Here is a 21,454-nt window from a genome sequence, read left to right as displayed (position 1 = left end):
GGTCCTCCCATGCTGGGTGCATAATCCCAGGTACGGGGGAGCCTGGTGGGCTGCCGTCTGTGGGGTCGCACAGAGTCGGACACAACTGAAGTGACTTAGCAGCAGCAGTAGCATGCTGGGTGCATAAAGATTTACAAGTATCATACGATATCCTCTTGTTGGATTGACCCCTGTATCACTCCATAACGATTTTCTTTGTCTCTTATTACAGCCTTTGTCTTAAAGTCTGTGTTGTCTAAGTATCGCTACCCCAGCTTTCTTTTGGTTTGTGTTTGCAGGGCGTATCTTTTTCCATTCCTTCACTTTCAGTCTGTGTGTGTCCATGCCTCTGAACTGAGATGTACATGATGTACATGCCTACAAGAGTAGGCAGAGTAATGATAGGTCTTGTTTTTTTAAAATTGGATAATTTATTCTATTTGCATTCAAAATGTTTATTGGTAGGTATGTGCTTATTACCATTTTGTTAGTTGTTTCTTGGCTGTTCTGTAATTCCTTTTCTCCCCCCTCTTCCTTTGTGATTTGACGATTTTCTGTGGTAGTATGCTGAGCTGCCTTTGTCTTTTGTATATCTGGGAACGTTAGGGAGGAGTGGATGGAAAGCGTCATTGGAGCTACAACCAGGATGACTACTCTGCCATGTGTACCTTGGGGGCGGAGGTGAGGGATGCTCAGGGAGTTTGTGGGGAACTGCAAGTGGATTGGTGTTGCTGGAAGGTGAAACGTGAGGTGGATTGTTGTGGGAACCAAGGCTCGTGTGTAGCATGGAAGACTTGAGGCTTCCTCTTGTTAAGTCAGTAGTTTTCAATCCTGTGACTTTTTGTCATCTGGAAGGTTTTTTAAAAAGTGTTAGTACCTAGATCCCAGAACTGTTGAATTACCATCTTTAGGAAGAGGATGTGAGCGTGTTTTTTGCTTTAAAATGTCCATGGACGGGAGTACCCTGGTGGCCTAGTGGTTAGGATTCCAGGCTTTTATTGGTGTGGTCCAGGTTCAGTCCCTGGTCAGGGAACTGAGATCCCACAAGCCGCATGGCAAAAATGAAATAAAATGCCCGTGGGTGATTCCGATTTGCAGCCAGATCATCTATTATTTGTAGGTAATGAGTGACCACTGAAAAAATTTGAACAGGGGCATTTGAACCTGTCTTGTTCAAACCACAGACTGGAGAGCTTCTTATGAACTGGTGTCCATCTTGTAAACACTGCTTCTCTAGCTGCAAATAGGTCACTATCATTTCCCTCAATTCAGAACAGCTAGGAGTAATTGTTCTGGATATAAGAAATAACCGGTTCTAGTTGGCACTGCTTACCAAGTCCTGTTACAGGAGAGCGCCTAGTCATTGTGTCTGCCTCTTCATCACACCAGTGCAAAACGGATGGCTGGTAAGGTTTCACTCCAGAGCTATTTAAGGATCGTTTTAATGAAACAGAATAAGCTTTTTATCTAACTCCAGGGGTGCCATCCTATCTTCGAAGTGATCCATGGAAACTGAAACAGTTATTCTGTTCAATCTTTCCATTTCACAGAAATGGGCCCAATATTGGCTGTGAAGTTGGACTTGTCTACCCTGCAAGCTCTCTGAACTCTTACCATGGTAAAGTGTAAAGGAGGAAGCCTGCCTTAAACAGCATTTATAGAAACCCACCTCTCTCCCCACTTCTCTCCTCCGAGATATAACCCAGGATGCTGTTGGCTGCAAACAGTGATAGAGAAAGTCAGTGAAACCTTCTCATCAGAATGGGGACCCTGAATGAGAAGCTGGAGATTGCCCTTATGCCTGGGGCTGGGGGGAAAAGACATATAAAAATGGTAAAATTTTATGCCTCTTTCCTTGTCCCCTTTGCATATACACATGAAAGTGAAAGTGTTAGTTGCTCAGTTGTGTCCGACTCTGTGACCCCATGGACTGTAGCCCACCAGGCTCCTCTGTCCTTGGAATTCTCCAGCTAAGGATATCAGAGTGGGTTGCCATTCTGTTCTCCAGGGGATCTTCCTGACCCAGGAATCAAACTTGGATCTCCTAGATTCTCTACTGTTTGAGTCACTATGCACAGAAAAGAGAATAGAGAAAGAGGACAACGATAGCAGTTTTAGATGGCTGATTTGTATCATTCCTAAAGAAAGAAAACAGCCAACCAACCTGAGACAGGACACATCTGATTCCCAGGCAGATCCATGAGCAGCACAGCCATGGATCTAAATATTACAAGAGAAAAGTAATATTGTTGGACATGGAACAGCCTTCTGATATCATCAGGTTGGTGAGCACTCAGTCTTCAGGGCAACTGATCAAGCTGGAGATCACTGTCATCGATTGTCAAAATATTTCGAAGTGGAATTGACTGCCTCAGAAAGTCAAACATTACCCAGCAGAATATTCACACCAGTGAAACCCAGCCTGACACAAGGTAGGCAGGCACTGAGGAGATGTTAGGAGGTAAATGCCGGCATGACAGTATCAGCAAGAAGCTTACCTGGGTAACCTTGGTTCTCCGAATTGGAAATTCTGTGTAGAAATCCACACTGGATAGCACAGTTAACAGGCAAGTTACAACTCAAGAAAAACAAGTACAAAGTGTAAGAGGTAGACTCTTGCTACTCCCTCTATTTTAAGTGATTAAATATATCATCTTAAATATGTTCTCATTATAAAAATGTTGAAATTACAAAAAATTAGTAAGAAAAAGAGGTGAAAAACCCCGTTTGATTGGCCATCCAAAGGTAGCCCCTATTAATTCTTTGAGCATTTCCTGTGATTTTCATTTTCAATATGCATTTTACTTAGTTTTGTGTACTTTTACATTTCGTATTTTTCTTTTTAAAAAATTATTTATATTTTTCTTGGTTACGCTGGATCTTTGTTGTTGTGCCTGCTTTTCTCTAGTTGTGGCAAGCGGGGGCTACTATTCATTACGGTGCATGGGCTTCTCATGGTGGCAGCTTCTCTCGTTGTGGAGCACAGGCTCCAGGCACACGAGCTTCAGTAGTTGGGGCACATGGGCTTAGTTGCTCTATGACGTGTGGGATCTTCCTCAACCAGGGATCGAACCCATATCACCTGCATTGGCGGGCAGATTCTTATCCACTGTACCACCAGGGAATTCCTAGTATATTTCTTTAAACATGAATAATTCTTCACAAATATCTTTAGAAGCAATACTCTTCATTGTATAAAATAATATATTCCAATCTAATTTGCTTAACTTTTCCTCTACTGTTTGGCGTTAAGGTTGTATCCACTTTTTACCTATTACAAATGTTGAGTCAAAGGGTAAAACTATTTTATAGCATTTTTATAACAACGATTAAATAGGTTTCTCATATACTTTTATTTATTTATACTGCTATCAGCAATATGTGTCATAATTTGCCAATCCTTCCTCTCACTGGGTATTGATATTAAAATTACTTGTCTACTTTCTGGAATATAGTATCTGAAACTGATCAGGTAGGGGGGATTTTATTGGACTGATGCGGGGGTTGCTCGCAACCCCTGGGCTGGAAGCTGGAAGCACGGGTGGAGCTTGGCAGGGCCTCAGACACGGCCCAGATCCATCCATCCTCCCATTCTTTTTTTCTGGTCCTAAAACTGTCATTCAGCCCTACCCAGCTCCCATTTCTGTACTGACCCTAAGGTAAGCAAACTTTGAATTCAGAATTAATCCTGTGGTTTTCTGTAAGGAGGATGATCCATCACTTTCACCCAAGAAGCTCTGGGTCACTGAGAGTGTGGGGAGTTGGATGGAGAAACAGAAATGCTTGACCTGAAATTCTGAAGCAGGACTGGGGAATGAGGCACACACAGCAGGGCTGACAGCAAGGCTGTGAATCAGAACCAGGTGGTCAGGCTGGAATGAGGTCAGAGGAGGAGGGGGGCTGAGCCAGCAGCTCAGTGTACATCTGAGGGGGCCTGGAGAGAGACAAGGGGATGGCAGGAGGGACTGGGAGGGTGTCCTGAGTTACTGCATACTCCCAATCTCATTTGGGGTTTACTGTAATGATGAATCATACAATGCGTTCTGTTTCTTTGGTTGTTTAATGAGTGATATGTGTTTGTGAAACCACATCCCAAAGGCACCAAGATATCCACTGAAAAGTTAATTTCCCTCCCACCCCAGTTACTCAGCCACAAAATTCCTTGGGTGAGGAAACTGAGGCACAAACAGGAAGATTGCTCAAGATCACTATCATAGTGTATGTGAGTTATTCTGAGGTATTTTTTAAAATAAATTACATTCCCAGTACTAATGGTATTAAAGGAACAGAGATCCCACGTATATCTTTGAGGTGCTCACTATGTACAGCCTCTGTCATGGGGGTTGGAGACAAGGGTGATGAAAAACATAATTTATATTGATCACAAGAGACATTGAGAAGTTGCTGAAAATCATGACTTTTCATGTGTCTACCCTATAAAATATATTAAAAAAAAAATCCATCTATTTGACCTTCTTGGTCGCTCAGACACTAAAGAATCTGCCTGCAGTGCAGGAGACCCAGGTTTGATCCCTGGGTTGGGAAGATCCCCTGAACAAGGGAATGACTATCCACTCCAGTATTCTTTCCTGAAGAATTCCACAGACAGAGGAGCCTGGTGGGCTACAGTCCATGGGGTTGCAAAGAGTCGGACATGACCGAGCAACTCACACACACACATGAATGCTGTATTTCAACAAAAAAGCCTTTTAAATTCTGTAATGAGAACTCTTATTTGCCTTCACTTCTGGATAAGCAGACATTTACTGAAACTGACATTTCTGGAGAGCAGCAAAAATCCACAGGTCCTCACAAGCCATAGAGATCCCCTGTGAAGTATTCATATGTTTGTATGGGATTGGGGTGGGCCTCTCACTGTGGCCCAGGGCCTGTTTGTTCACCAGTTTAGGATATCTGGGGAAGGACAGGACCAGAGAGTATACACCTATTTCTCCATGCTGCAGCTGGGGTGCTACCACTATTGAGCTACATTTTGGAATTGAACTTGGAAGATGTTTTCCCCCTCTAAAAACTATCAACTCTATATAACTCTATATAACCCTATCAACTCTCTGCTTCACATGCATTGCATTGGTCTCCCTGGTCTCACCTGGGTATGTGACCACACACTAATAGATTTCTATGAGAAAATGTATTTAGAGTTTCAAACAGCTGATTTATAACTACCTTTGGGGGATATCACCTCTCAAAAGTTGGAATTATCTATGCTTGTTCTGTTTATCTTGCTCTTTTGACTGTAGACAATGAATTTTAGGCTTTTCATTTCCTTGGGTGGTTCTTTTGGCTTGTGATGGGTTGGTCTGTGTGAATATGTGAGTACATGTGCGTGTCTGTTTTAACCTACATGGTGGTATTTCTGAGAATTAGAGACGTCATAACTTTAAAAAAAAATGTGGGCCTGAGTCATTGCTAAATGTAAGGCAGGCATACAGATCAAAGGTCAACCTCCTGCTTTGGAGCTTGAAGATCGTTTTAACATCATATCCAGATTTGGCTTTTTAGTTATTCTGTAAGGGTTTTAATTAGACCCCTGATTGCTTGTAAACAGGCCTTCAGTGACCTAAGCCAGTACTGCCTACCATGATAGAAGAAAGCCTTTGAGATCTTGGAAGACCTGTGTTTCATTTCTGGATATGATTGTCAAAAACCTCTCAAATGATCTATTTGTGAGTTCGTGGATGACTAATGTGGTTGCCAGGATTGACAAGTCTTGACCTAATTTATATTGGTCAAGTTGATTTAAAATAAACTTCAACATATTTCCACATGTTGAAGTTGATTTTAACCTGTGACTTTTGCTATTCATTCTTTCCATGAGATCACTAGAGTATATGGGGCTTCCCTGGTGGCTCAGTAGTAAAGAATCCACCTGCAATGCAGGAGATGCGGGTTTGACCCCTGGGTGAGGAAGATTCCCTGGAGAATGAAATGACAACCCACTCCTGTATTCTTGCCTGGGAAATCCCATGGACAGAGGACCTTGAAGGGGTACAGTCCCTGGGGTCGCTAAAGAGTCAGACATGATTGAGGGCTAAACAACAACTAGAACATATGGATTCAGAAGGCTTTATAGAGACTGATCTGAAGTTATGGACTTACATCTTGATATTTTGTTCATTTGTTTTCCGAGTATGGTATTTGAAATTACTCATAGTGAAGTTCTCAAAACTTTCTTATTGGAGTTTATTCATCTTTTAGCGCACAGCATAGTTCTTTCTTTTTTGAATCTTAGGACTAGATTCCAGTGTTACATATAAGATTCAGCAAAAGTAGATTGACCTCAGTGCCAGTGGTTTTTGAGGGAGAAGATGGATAACTGCATATCTGATTCTGTTTGATTCAAAGATTATTTTTAGGAGGGTAAGATTGTTTTTATTGATATATTATTCAGTGCCACAAAATTCACCCTTTTAGACTATATAAGTTTATCATACTAAGTGAAGTAAGCCAGACAAAGACAAATATCATATGATGCCACTTAAATGTGGAATCTATATATGACAGAGATGTATTTTTAGTATACTCACAAAATTGTGCAACCATCACAACCCATCTTATTCTAGAGTATTTCCATTACCCCCAAAAGAAATCCCAAGCCCTGGCAACTAGTCTACTTAACTGTCTTCATAAATTTGCTTATTCTGGGCATTTCATGTAAATGGAGTCGTATAATATGTAGCCTTTTTTTATCTGACTTCCTTCACTTAGCATAATGTTGTCAAGGTTCACCCACATTGTAGCATGACTCAGTGTTTCTTTCCTTTTTGTAGCTGAATAATATTTCATGCTCTGGTATCTTAGTCTAAGCTGCTATGACTGATAACCATTGATTGGATGGCTTAAACAACAAACATTAATTTCTTACAGTTCTAGAGGCTGGAAAGTCCGAGGACCCGGTACCTGCAGACCTGCTGTCTGGTGAGAGATCATGTCTTTGTTTTAGATGGCTATCTTCTTGTTGTGTCCTCTTATGGCTGAGCGTGGAGACAGGAAACAAGCCTCAGGCCACCAATCCCACTGGTGGGGCTCCACCCTCATGACTTAATTACGTCCCCATGGCCTCATCTGCAGATCCCATCACACTGGGGATTAGGCGTCAATGTATGAGTTTGGGACTATACAGTCTATCAATTCATACACAGCATATAGATATTTTACTTTTTATTTATCCATTTATCAGTTGATAAACATTTGTGTTTTTCTAATTTTTAATTATTATGAATTATGCTGCTGTGAATATTCTTGTGCAAGTTTTCTGTGTGGATATACATCTTCAGGTTTCTTGAGTATATACCTAAGACTGATACTGCTGCCTTATATGGTATCTAAGTTTTGAGGAACTGGCAGACTGTTTTTCAAAGTATACATTGCCACCAAAGAGTCTGAGTTCCAGTTTCTCGATATCCTTTCTAACTTGTAATTGTCTGCCTTTTTGTTTGCTTCTTCTTTATTATTATTATTATGACCATCCTAGGGAGTATGAGGGGCTTCCTAGGTGGCACTAGTGGTAAAGAATTTGGCTGCCAATGCAGAAGATATAAGAGACTTGGGTTCGATCCCTGGGCCAGGAAGATCCCCTGGAGGAGGGCACAGCAACTCACTCCAGTATTCTTGCCTAGAGAATCCCATGGACAGAGGAGCCTGGTAGGCTACAATCCATGGGATTGCAAACAGTTGGACACGACTGAAGTGACCTAGAATGAGCACAAGGGAGTATGAAGAGATTTTTTTTTTTTGGTAGTTTTAATTTGCATTTCTTTCAGGGTTAATGATGTTAAGCATCTTTTGCTTATTGACCATTTGTATTTCTTCCTTGGAGAAATATCTTTTCAAATTCTTTGCCCACTTAAAATATTCAGTTATTTTTTCATTGAGTAGTAAGAATTATTTCTATATTCTAAATAATAGGCTCATATCAACTATATGATTGCAAGCGTTTTCTCCTATTCTTGGGCTGTCTTTTTATTTTATTTATTTTATCCTTTGAAGTATAAAAGTTTACATTTTAAAGTCCAACTTACTTTTTTTTTCTTTTTTGCTTTTGCTTTAGACGTCATATGTAAGAGACCATGATCTAACCCAAGGTCAGGAAAATTTACCCCTGTGTTTTCTTTCAAAAGTTTTATAGTCTTAACTCTTACATTTAAGACTTTGGTTCATTTTGAGTGAATTTTTGTATGTGGTATGAAGCAAGGGTCCAACTTCATCCTTTTGCATGTGAATATCTCCTTTTCCCAGTACCATTTGTTGAAAAGACTATTTTTTCCCTATTGAATTGTCTTGGTACCTTTGTCAAAATGAATTGACCATAAATGTGAGAGTTTAAGTTCTGCATTCTCAATTCTATTCCATTTATCTATATGTTTACTTAACACTTGTTATAGAAATGCTAAGTATGGATCCCGTTTCTTGTGTACTTGGGTAGATTTAGTGCACATTGCTTGGAGATACATGTTAAGGCAGTCCTGCACAACAGTTGCATGAGTATTTAATTTCTGAGATAGTTTCCCCAAGATTTTTTTGAGCACTTTGTCCAGTTAACTGAGAATGTCACTCCCTGGAGTGGTACTTCTCTCTTCCAAATGATGTTGGACATCCTATTCAGATGTTTTCTCTTGAGGGTAATTTCAGACTGAAATGGGAAGGATGGAGCCTAAGTAGTAGACTGTGGAAAGCAAGGAGGAAGGGGTGTGGGGAAGCTGGGTTTGGGGAGAGAGATGTGATAATGAGAGACCCAGGGAGGGCTTTTAGGGAAGATGGGGTCAAATAGGGAAGCATAAGCCCAGTCTCTGAACGTTGCTTGTGGTTTTATGTGATGGTCATGGTTGCTCATGTTTCTCTAGGCCTGTCCAGTCTAGACATGAAACTAAGCAAAAGGTATCCAAGTGTTAGTGTTGGCTGCTACAAGCCTGATTCATAAGCCAGAAATGGTTCCTGTGCCCATTAGGCTGTTATCTCCTTGACAGATATACCAGCCTTTAAAGGTAAGAGTTCATTCACCATTTCACAGGATGATTGAGCTTTAGAGTTGATCGTTAGCTGAAGGAATGTTGAAGTATTACCTCAAAAAGGAGATTCTGAGGTCAGAAAGATTTGGAATGGGTTGTGGGACATAGTTAACAGATTTGCTTTTGTTGTTGTTTGCTTAAGTGCAGAATCTCTCAGAAACCCTTAATGTGCCAATATGTCTTCAAGAGGGAATATAGGAGCAGTGTTTACCAAGGTGACTGGTCTGTGGGAACTCATTTTATCCCCCGACAGACAGCCCTATGAAAGTGTTATCTGGCAGAGCACATTTTGAATAATTATGATCCAGGATATCACCTTTATTTTTCGGTCGTGAAATTTGATTTCTTAGTCTTTTTGAGCTGTTTCTAGGATGGGTCATGTCTACTGGTATATTACATAGAAACTATGTCGTCTCACTTATCAAAAAAGTGAGAGCTTAAATTAGAAGTTAAAATCAAACTCCCGAAAATTGCATGTATGTACAGTTAACTTATAAAATACCCTACCTTCCAGGATCTGATTTTTTTTTTAACATGTTACTTGTTTGTGTGCCCAGTCACTCAGCCATGTTGACTCTTTGTGACCCCGTGGATTATAGCCCGCCAGGCTCCTCTGTCAATGGGATTTTCCAGGAAAGAATACTGGAGTGGGTTGCCATTTCCTTGGACTTCCCTGGTGGCTCAGACGGTAAAGCGTCTGTCTACAATGCGGGATACCCGGGTTTGATCCCTGGGTCAAGAAGATCCACTGGAGAAGGAAATGGCAATCCACTCCAGTACTATTGCCTGGAAAATCCCATGGACAGAGGAGCCTAGTATGCTACAGTCCACGGGGTCGCAAAGAGTTGGACATGACTGAGCGACTTCACTTACTTACTTACTTGTTTAGCTTGGTCTATGTGGTACCTAATAATCCATGATCTGTTGAATGGGTAAAATTTGATTTCTGCAGCTTTTGCTCTGATCCAGCTTTTAAAAGATAGAGGACAGGAAGAGGCAGGGGAACAGGGACCCACACCAAGCAAGACCGCTGACTTCTGCCATGGAATAAACAAAAACATGAACAGCTACCCAGTTCTGAGTTGTCAGATAAGCTTGTCATACCTGGAATGCATTTTTAGAGTTGTGTGGTGGAACGGACTGTATGCAATTACGTATACAGATGTAGCTGTGCCGTATTCTAATGGTTCTTCCATCTTCCCTCCCTCAACCCAAACACCCACCTTCTTTCTTCTTCCAGGTCATCTAAATGTGTGTGCGTATGTGTGCTCAGTCATGTCTGACTCTTTGCGACCCATGGACTGTAGCCCACTGGGCTCCTCTGTCCTTGGAATTCTCCAGGCAAGAATACTGGAGCAGGTTGCCATTTCTTACTGCAGGGGATCTTCCCAACCCAGGGATCAAACCTGCTTTGTGTCTCCTGCATTGGCAGGTGGATTCTTCACCACTAGCACCACCTGGGAAGCCAGGTCATCTAATAGGGTTTGTTTATTTGACTTTCCTTTAAAGAGAAGGAGGGTTTCTCTTAACCAGAGGAAGGGTGATAGGAGAAAGGGGCGGAGAGTGTGAGAATGAGAGTAATAGAAAGACAGGAAGAGAGAAGTGGGAGGGACACATAAATAGATACCTAGGATTGGAAGAAGTCTTTGTGGTATAGATAAGTTCACTTCCAGTAAATCCAAATTGTGTGTGTTGGTGTGCCATCCCTGTTGTGTAACAACAGCATAGATGGAATTCCCAGTGTCAATAGTTTCCATTCACACCTCTAGTTAAAAGACCCAGGCCCTGCGATTTTTACTTATCTACATTTTCCCACATTCTTGGGAGGCCTGCACTTTTCCTGATGACTATGGAAGGTATGACATAGGACAGTTCTCTCATGTTGAAGCATGTTTCTCCAAAAACTGAGGCACAACCAGAGAATGAAGAGGGCTAGTGAGCATATTGAGTCAGAATCTGAGGTTGGGGGTTGTTGGGGATATAAGAGAAGCACAGGTCAGGTGACCATTTTAGGAAAATGAACCATTCAGTTTAGTTCAGTCTCAGTTGTGTCCAACTTTTTGTGACCCTATGGACTGCAGCACGCCAGGCTTCCTGTCCATCACCAGCTCCCGGAGGTTACTCAAACTCATGTCCATCAAGTCGGTGATGCCATCCAGACATCTCATTCTCTGTCATCCCCTTCTCCCGCCTTCAATCTTTCCCAGCATCAGGGTCTTTTCAAATTAGTCAGTTCTTCACATCAGGTGGCCAAAGTATTGGAGTTTCAGCTTCAGCATCAGTCCTTCTAATGAATATTCAGGACTGATTTCCTTAGGGTGGACTGGTTGGATCTCCTTGCAGTCCGAGGGACTCTTAAGAGTCTTCTCCAACACCACAGTTCAAAAGCATCAATTCTTTGGCACTCAGCTTTCTTTCTAGTCCAACTCTTACATCCATACATGACTACTGGAAAAGCCATAGCTTTGACTAGAAGGACTTTTGTTGGCGAACAATGTCTCTGCTTTTTAATATGCTGTCTAGGTTGGTCATAACTTTTCTTCCAAGGAGCAAGTGTCTTTTAATTTCATGGCTGCAGTCACCATCTGCAGTGATTTTGGAGCCCCCCAAAATAAAATCTGTCACTATTTCCATTATTCCCCCTTCTATTTGCCATTAAATGATGGGATCAGATGCCATGATCTTCGTTTTCTGAATGTTGAGCTTTAAGCCAACTTTTTCATTCTCCTCTTTCACTTTCAAGAGGCTCTTTAGTTCTTCACTTTCTGCCATAGGGGTAGTGTCATCTGCATATCTGAGGTTATTGATATTTTTCCCAGCAACCTTGATTCCAGCTTGTGCTTCATCCAGCCTGGCATTTCACGTGATGTACGCTGCATATAAGTTAAATAAGCAGGGTGACAATATACAGCCTTGACGTACTCCTTTCCCTATTTGGAACCAGTCTGTTCCATGTCCAGTTCTAACTGTTGGTTCTTGACCTGCATACATATTTCTCAGGATGCAGGTCAGGTGGTCTGGTATCAAATCAGTAAAGTAATTGCTGTTTTATATTTACTTCAGTTACATGTGTTTCTTATTTTTAAAAAGCAAGCAAAACAAAACAAAACAAAAAAAGTTCAAAGGAAAAGTTAAAATATTTCCCCAAAATCTCAACCAGAAACTAACCAGCGTTAGCATTAATTTCAGGCTTGGCTGGTGTGTAAAGTGAGAGAGATGATGGAGGGAGGGATAAACGATGGGGAGAAATAATTGTATAAGACTGAGCTCAGGTTAAACATGGTTTTAAAAGTAAATAGAATATTTTATTTTACTTCAATTTAACAAAAGGCAAACAAATAACCAGGCTGCTGAAGAGTAATTTTTTATCCCAAGAGGATTAATTCCCTTAGTCAGAAGAGAGATATCTGTCTGGGAGTGAGAATGGGTTGGGTGAGCTAAGACAATGTATATAGAAAACAGCCCAATTCTTTGGCCCAGCAGTTCTCCCCTGATGTCAAATGTTGGTCATTTGTTTTATTTTCATTTTGTTAGAATTTATTTTTTGTAACGTATGCTTCCCTCGTGGCTCAGTGGTAAAAAAAAAATCTGCCTGCAAATGCAGGAGCTGTGGGTTTGATCCCTGCTCCAGGAAGATCCCCTGGAGAAGGAAATGGCAACTCATTCCAGTATTCTTTCCTGGAGAACCCCATGGACAAGAGAAGTCTGGTGGGCTATGTCCATGATGTCATAAAAGAGTGGGATATGACTTAGCGACTAAACAACAACAAATACTTTTAACACTTAGTAGCTCTACCTCCCCTGTGTATTCCCCCACTTATTTAATCCGATCAATATACGAGTAACCATTGCTCTTTTTTTCCCATGGTTTTATCATTCTTGATAATTTGTTTGGTGCGGTTCATCATCGTTAAGTTTATTTTGGAAAAGGCTTTTTGAAGCCCTATTTCCTAAGTTGTTTTATCTTTGGGAATTGTTCCATGTTGCCTTTATTTTTGAAAGACAACTTTTCTATTGTTAAATTGTCTCCTACAGAGGCTACACTCATTGTCTGGAGAATCCCATGGACAGAGAGTCTTGGCGGGACTACAGTCCATAGGCTTGCAAAGAGTCAGACACGACTGAAGCGACTTAGCACACAGGAGTGATTTATGAGAATGCCTGTTTTAATGGGGGACTTTTAAGACTGTTTGCCTGAAATGATAGAATTATATTGGGCAATAAGTTTGAGTTGGTAGTTGAATATTGAATTATGGGAACTTTTCAATGTTGGGAAATTAGCTGTTTTCTTAGTGAATTTCTCATTTCCTCGCTAAAGAAACAGTTTTCCCCCAGGCCAAAACGTTACTACTGGGCAGCTCTGTGGAGCTGTTTCTAGGACTTTGCAAAATTGTATGGAATCCTCTTAAAAGTAAAAGGCTTCTCCCCTCCCTCCTCACTCTGTGAAAAGGTACTTTGCTGGCCTGCGGTGGAGGGTTTTTTTTCCATCTGAAGACAGTAGACAATGGTAAATATCAGATGCCAAACAAACTGACATCTGATAATTGTTTGAACTGATAATTCTTTTTTCTTCTGTTTTGAAACATGATCTTTTGCCTCATGTCACAGACTCTTGTCTTTAAACTGAACTGCCATTATAAGCCCTTCCTAAGAGACACATGAACTTCACACATCTTTTTGTAACGCTCCTAATGGTTTTCCATGGAAGCTGTGTGAGTTGAAGGAACTAATCTCTGCACTGAGGCAGTTTGAAGTACCTGGAAGTTGCAGCTGGGCTTATCACTTAAAAATCCCTGCTGACCTCATGTAGAAAACGAATAGCCTCTTTCATTCTATAATTCATTGTCTCTAACAGTGGAAGGAGTGGGGAAGAACATTTCCCAGATGACTTAATACATTTAAGTGTTGGACTCCTGGCCTGTGATGACTCAGCTGTCTACCAGCCACTGATTTTTTTCAGAGCTGGTTGGAGGGAGAACGCACCTGGAAGGTTTCGGGAGGCCGGAATATCCCAGGGTATTCTCACTTTGTGCTAATGGAAAGGAGGGAGAAAATAAGAGGGTTAGAATGGTGTGGTCTAAAGCTGCATTGGTCTAACATGGCGGCTACCAGCCAACGTGGCTATGGAAATTTAAATTGTTTAGTTTATTAAGATTTAAAATTGAGTTTCTTAGTTGCACTTAATTCAGTGCCCACATTGGACTAGAGGCTGTGATGTCAGACAGCACCCCAAGTTCTGTTGGCTGGCTGGTTCAGATGCTGAGCTTCTATTTCACAATCATTCAGTGTGCATTACAGCCTTAATGACTGCTCTCCTGTCTTTTCTCCCTCCCTCCCTCTGCTTTCAGTCATTCTTCTGCTCCAACTCAGGTGATGAAACTCGGTTCTTCTTACTGCCTTGCTGGCATCCTCTGGTTTCTGGGCACCAGATAGCGTCCGAGGAATCCTGTGTATGATTGAGACTAGATCTTTGCACTACGGAATCAACCAGACTCTGGCCAAGACTGGTCAAGACTCCTGGACTCTGGTCCAAGACTTTGTCAGTGTTCTTTCTAAAGGATCTATGGTGCTGGAGATTTTGACTCTTTAACAATAAAACTGCTCTTTAGAAATATTTCAATACTTAGGACTTTTACTTTAATTCCCTCTTCCCCTCCTGAATGGATGTTCTTGATGTACAGTCCTGGGTTCTATCCTACTTGTACCCACAACGACTGACCCCGTGACCTTAGTAAGATAATTTCTTTGTGGCTCAGTTGCCAGTTGAAAACTCGTTCCCAACCACTGCTTAAGCTATTGAAGAGAAATGCCAAGTGGTAAGTGGGGATTTTGAGGTCTGTGTTAAAAGATGTATTTAAAGAGTTCTGAAGGGGTTTGTGGCCATTTACAAATGGGATTTTCAGTGTTCCATTTCTGGGCTCTTCCTCAGTATCAGACACATACCTCCCTGGATCAGCTAATTGGCCCATAAACTCTATCGTGTGCTTTGTATAAGTGACTTTCTGAGTGAAGTCTGGGTTTGCTGACCAAGGAGCCCTCTTCCAAATCTGACCTACGTGACGGGAGTGGGATGCTCTGGTAGCCGGAGGCTGTAGGTCGTTTCTGCTGATTGAACTTGGTCTTTCTGACCCTGTGTTCTCATGCTTCCCACCTGACTAGCCTGAAGATGGGCCAAGAGTTTCTGCCTAGTGTTTCAGTTACCTAATGCTGTATAACAAACGGCCCTAAAACTTGGTAGGCTAAGATAATGAGGTTTACTTAGCCCTCAAATCTGCAATTAAAACAGGACTCTGTGGGGACTGCTGGACTCTGCTCTCCTCAGTGTCCTCTGGGACTGCACAGAGGTTGGTATTGGAAGGCTTGCTCATTCGCATGTCTGGGCATTGATGCTCTCAGCTGACAGAATGGTCTCAGCTTTTACAGATGAGCCCCTCCATGTGTTCTCTCCACATTGCTGTCCTCATATCATGATGGCTAAGTTGAAGGGTGAGAATCCTGACAGCATCAACTGAAAGCTATATTATCATTTCTAACAGAGCCTTGGAAGTCAGAAAGCATTGCTTCAGCTATGGTCACAAGTCTACTCAGATTCAAGAGAAGGAAACAGACCCTACCAATGGATAGAGAAATGTCAGTGTTATTTTGTAAGACAAGCTTTGGGATGAGATTCATCTTGGTGCTGTTGTCTTTAAAGAACACATCTTCCTCACTCAGTAATAATGATTCAGAATTGGCATCAGCTTCTTTTAAGCCATTGATAAGCCTTGAGATCTGGGGCTTGCCTCATTTTCAGGAGGTATGATTGTCATTGTTGAGCTCTGGGGCTGTTCTGCCTTTGGGTGTGAGGTGGAGGAGTTTCCATTTGCATAGTACTGTGACTTCTTTCGGAGAAGGCAATGGCAACCCACTCCAGTACTCTTGCCTGGAAAATCCCATGGATGGAGAGGCCTGGTAGGCTGCAGTCCTTGGGGTCGCTAGGAGTCGGATACGACTGAGCAACTTCACTTTCACTTTTTACTTTCATGCATTGGAGAAGGAAATGGCAACCCACTCCAGTGTTCTTGCCTGGAGAATCCCAGGGACGGGGAGCCTGGTGGGCTGCCGACTATGGGGTCGCACAGAGTCGGATGCGACTGAAGCGACTTGGCAGCAGCAGCAGTGACTTCTTTGATGATAGATGCTGTCTTAATGCAAAACGATGTATTGAAACAGCTTCAGTGTGCTAAACCCCTGGTTCAACTGATATCTACAATGAATGCACAATGTAGAGGAATCAAGTGAAGAGCAGGGTCCTGGTTGCTGAAAATTATTTCAAAAATTAACCAGATGGAATCCAGCTGGAGTTTTGATACTTTACATCTCACTTCTGACTTAGATTTTCTTATTTGTACTTTCTATTATTACTCTTTCTTTACATTCTCACTAGATGTAAACTCCTAAACAATTAGGATACACCTTTCTACAGAATTTTTTCAGTGTGATAAATGGATGCTTTAGAATGTTTCTTTGCCTATCTCTGAGATAAAATCTTCTAGAAGCAAGGGGAAGGGGACACAGGTTTTGCTTTTATTTGTTTTTATATTTATTTATTGAGGTGTAGTTGCTGTGCAATATTATTTAAGTTTCAGGTGTACAATATAGAGACTCACAGTTTAAAGGTTATGCTTCTTTTACAGTTATAAAATATTGGCCATATTCTCCATTGTGCATTTTATCCTTGTATCTTATTTATTTTGCACATAGTAGTTTATACCTCTTAATATCCTACCCCCATCATTCCTCTCCCTTCTTCCCTCTCCTCACTGGTAAGCACTAGTTCTCTATATTTGCGAGTCTGTTTATTTTTTCTTATATTCACTGGTTTTATTTTTTAGATTCTACATATAAATGATGCCACTCAGTATTTATCTTTCTCTGTCTGACTTGTTTCACTTAGCATAATACCCTCCAAGTCCGTCCATGTTGTTGCAAATGGCAAAATTTCATTCTTTTTTTATAGCTGAGTAGTATTCTGTTGTGTATATATGTGTATGTATCACCTCTTCATCAGTTCATCTGTTGATTGATACTTAGGTTGCTTCCATATCTTGGTAACTGTAAATTATGCTGCTATGAACATTGGGGTGCATGTATCTTTTTGAATTAGTGTTCTTGTTTTGTTTTGTTTGGATATATACCCAGGGGTGGAATAGCTGGGTGATGCGGTAGTTCTGTAGTTAGTTTTTTGAGAAACCTCCATGCTGTTTTCCACAGTGGCTGCACCAATTTACATTCTGAGCAACAGTGCATGAAGGTTCCCTTTTCTCCACATCCTCACCAATGTTTCTTATTTGTGTTCTTTTTGATGACAGCTATTCTGACAGGTGTGAGGTGATGCCACTATAGTTCTGATTTGCATTTCTCTGATTAATGATGTTGAGCATTTTTTCATGTGCCCGTTAGCCATCTGCATGGCTACTTTAGAACAATGTCTGTTCAGATCTCCTGCCCATTTTTTAATTGGGTTGTTTTGTTTTTATCAGTGTTGAGCATGAATCTGATAAACAAATAGTCTGCCACATGTTGAGTTTAGTACTAGTTACAAAAAACTAAAGTTAGACACAGTCTTCAAATTGCTTCTGATATACACACTCTCCTGGAGGAAGAAAACAACCTTCACGGTTAACATTAGTAGCAGAGGTGCTTTACCTTTTTCTCACCTTTTTCGCTTTAGTCTGCCAATAACCACCTCGATTTTTTACGAACCTGTTTTCTCTGCCTTTTCATTCTGTTTCTCCTTACAACTGTTTTTCAGTTTGTACTGGTTTAGAAGTGTCTCATGCTCATTTTCTTGCAGTAGTCCATCCCCTAAGAGAGCAAAACTCCCTATATCTCTTTTCCTCCCCACCTACATTTGCTAAATTTTCTTTCAGGCCTCTTACAAGAGATTGTTTGCTATTGCCCAAGCAATTCTCCCCAAATGTATACATAATATCTTGGGAAATACCTTTTATAGAATTTGTTTGAAGCTTAGCATCTCAGCCCTTGGGTTATTTTTAGTTAGGGGGACAGACACCTTGAAGTGTGTGCAACTGACGCCTTGACCACAACTGCTAGGCATTTCGTTTCTTGTTCTTTGAGAGCTTTCAGGTAACATTGATGGAGTATTAGTCATTGTTACTTGATGTTTACATTGCTGAACAGACTTTACTAGACTTTTATGAGTGATAGAGAGAAGTTTAAAAAATTCACATTCACATTTTATAGTGACTCAACTGGTAGTCTTTTTAGATCAGTAATGAAATGCTGTCTGTGGTTGCCAATTGTTAAAATCTACCCTACTTCCGCCAGCAGTTGTCAGTTAAGAGAGGTTCGCAACACCCACTGATAAAATTCAAACCACAAGATGTTAATTTAAGTCCTTCGGAGGCGCTCTCTCTTCTTACCCTTTAAACTGCTAAGTCACATCCTGCTCTGCGTTTTAATTTGGTACAAATGAGATGCAATAGATGTTGGTCTGGCATTAGATACTGAAATGAAATGAAATGCTAAGATAAAAGAAGGCAGTTCTGTGGAGTAAATCTTTCTATCATTTCTGGATGCAGGATCAGGGAGTGGTTCCCAGCCCACACATTGCATCAGAGTCACCTGGGGAACTTGCCTGGGCCTCATCCCAGAGCCTCTGGATGAGTTGGTATGGAGTGGGGCCAGGCTTTGGTAGTCTGTAGATGCTCCTCAGGGTGATCCTGCCAGGCAGCCAGGCTTGGGAAATCCTCTGGGAGGTGTCCTTCCCACCTTCCACATTCCTCTCTACCTAGTCATGTCCTGTCCACATCTCTAAGGCTCTCCTCAGGACACCTCTTTAATAGCTCACAACATCAGCTTCCCTGAACTCTTCCCTGTGAATGTCCACAAAACCTCCTAGATAGCCCACCCTGAACTGTGTTCTCACTCATTTCATCTACAGATATCTTATCTCCTTGACCAGGGTGGGTCCTCCTTGGATTAAGCTTCAGGTCACTTCTTTCCATCGTTTGAGGTTAGCAGAGCTATGGACACTTTGTGGTGGTATTTAGTCGCTCAGTCCGACTCTTTGCGACCCCATGAACTGCAGCACAGCATTTCCCTGTCCTTTACTATCTCCCAAAGCTTGCTCAACTCATATCCGTTGTGTCAGTGATGCCATTCAACCATCTCATCTTCTGTCATCCCCTTCTCCTCCTGCCCTCAATCTTGCCCAGCATCAGGGTCTTTTCTAGTGAGTCGGCTCTTTGTCAGGTGGCCAAAATATTGGAGTTTCAGCTTCAGCATCAGTCCTTCCAATGAATATTCAGGACTGATTTCCTTTAGGATGTTTGGTTTGATGTTCTTGCTGTCTGAGGGCCTCTCAAGAGTCTTCTCCAACAACACAATTGGAAACCATCAATTCTTTGACATTTAGCCTTCTTTATGGTCTAACTCTCGCATCCATACATGACTATTGGAAAACCCATAGCTTTGACTCTATGGACCTTTGTCGGCAAAGGTCTCTGCTTTTTAATATACTGTCTAGGTAGGCACTTTATAGATATTAAGTTGAATTTTCATCAGTTTGGCTGTTCTCAGTCAGCCTCTTGTCTTTCAGGATAGTTTCCTTTACTAGCCCACCTTTATCCATCAGTGTTTCTTCCTCTAGAGACAGAGAAGGGCAAGTCAGGGTGGCTAAATAGCAGAAAGAGAAGGAAACTCAGCCTGTTTCTGATTTTCTCATTCAAGAGTGGAGGGATGGTCATATACCCCATGGACTCACCCCTCTCCACCCAGAACATTAAGTCTTCAGTTCTGGAGTGGCTCTGAGGACTGTTTGGGGGTAAATGCAACATGCAGGGGGCTGTTCTGCTGGAGAAGGTGAAGTGATTTGAGGATTCATCTCTATCCCAAGGCCTACTGAAGAATATGGGGTTGCTTTAGGAGAAGACAATATACTTTGGGAACTTGGAAACAGTGGCTTTCCTGCTTTATCAAACAGTAAGGATTCTTACTGCCAGTGTTTCAGGGTTTCCTGTTTCTGGGCCCAGGAAGCTGACCATCATAGATACGGTTGGCAACTTTCTGTTGAGGGGGTACAAAGGTGACCCAAGATTCCTGATTGTAAGGCATGCTAGCTTCTTAGCGCCTATATTGTTTGCACTAAACCTCTGTAACGGAGAGACCCCCAAGTAATAAGGTTGAAGTTTATTTCTCTTTCCTGTGACTGTCCAGGTTATGGTTATTCCTAGGCTGGTCCAGTGACATTGCCATCCTCAAATAATGGCTTTCAATTTTGGGTCTAGTTGTCACCATCTCTCAGCCCTCAGGAATAGGGAAAGGTTGAGGGGTATGCTCTTTTTAACATAGCTTCTACTCACATCTCTCTGGTGGCCACGAAGCTGCAAGGAAAGTTAGAAATGTAGCTTCTGATTAGATGAGCTTGTGCCCAGCTAAGCTTGAGAGTTCTGTGATTAAAAGAAGTAAAATGGACTTACTGGTGAACAATAAGCTAAGGCATGCATTATCAGTTCAGTTCAGTCACTCAGTCGTGTCCAACTCTTGGCGACCCTATGTACCGCAGCATGCCAGGCCTCCCTGTCCATCACCAACTTCTTGAGTTTACCCAAACATATGTCCATCGAGTCAGTGATGCCATCCAACCATCTCATCCTCTGTTGTCCACTTCTTATCCTGCCCTCAATCTTTCCCAGCATCAGGGTCTTTTCAAATTAGTCAGTTCTTCACATCAGGTGGCCAAACTATTGGAGCTTCAGCTTCAGTATCAGGCCTTCCAATGAGTATTAAGGACTGATTTTCTTTAGGATGGACAGGTTGGATCTCCTTGCAGTCCAAGGGATTCTCAAGAGTCTTCTCCAACACCACAGTTCAAAAGCATCAATTCTTTGGCACTCAGCTTTCTTTCTAGTCCAACTCTCACATCTGTACATGACTACTGGAAAACCATAGCCTTGATTAGACAGACCTTTGTTGGCAAACAATGTTTCTGCTTCTAATATGCTGTCTAGGTTGGTCATAACTTTTCTTCCAAGGAGCAGGCGTCTTTTAATTTCATGGCTGCAGCCACAATCTGCAGTGATTTTGGAGCCCCCCAAAATAAAGTCTGTCACTGTTTCCACTGTTTCCCCATCTATTTGCCATGAAGTGATGGGATCAGATGCCATGATCTTCGTTTTCTGAATGTTGAGCTTTAAGCCAACTTTTTCACTCTCCTCTTTCACTTTCATCAAGAGGCTCTTTAGTTCTTTGCTTTGTGCCATAGGGGTAGTGTCATCTGCATATCTGAGGTTATTGATATTTCTCCCAGAAATCTTGATTCCAGCTTGTGCTTCATCCAGCCCAGCATTTCTCATGATATATTCTGGATATAAGTTAAATAAGCAGGGTGACAATATACAGCCTTGACGTACTCCTTTCCCTATTTGGAACCAGTCTGTTTT

General features: G+C 41.7%; 1 protein-coding gene across 8 annotated transcripts in view; it reads left to right on the top strand.

Moving 5' to 3' along the window:
- The window catches only part of OSBPL3 (oxysterol binding protein like 3), a 199,669-nt gene that overhangs the window by 59,794 nt on the left and 118,421 nt on the right, over window positions 1-21,454 (top strand). For 4 of the 8 annotated variants that reach the window (XM_086396295.1, XM_086396291.1, XM_086396293.1 and 1 more), the window contains exon 2: window positions 6,868-6,918. The exons of 2 other annotated variants lie outside the window; for them this stretch is intronic. The gene's annotated coding sequence lies outside the window, so the exon portion shown is untranslated. Of the gene's footprint in view, window positions 1-1,711; window positions 1,813-6,232; window positions 6,361-6,867; window positions 6,919-21,454 lie in introns of those variants that run through there. 2 more of the 8 variants (XM_086396288.1, XM_086396289.1) reach the window with 2 other exon arrangements.

Source organism: Bos grunniens, chromosome 4, assembly GCF_055505025.1.
Source record: "Bos grunniens cultivar Pamir isolate PY7600 chromosome 4, Bosgru_T2T1.0, whole genome shotgun sequence".
In the NCBI taxonomy this organism is placed as follows: domain Eukaryota; kingdom Metazoa; phylum Chordata; class Mammalia; order Artiodactyla; family Bovidae; genus Bos; species Bos grunniens.
The sequence above is the reverse complement of the archived record's forward strand: the minus strand, read 5'-3'. Positions and strand labels throughout refer to the sequence as shown.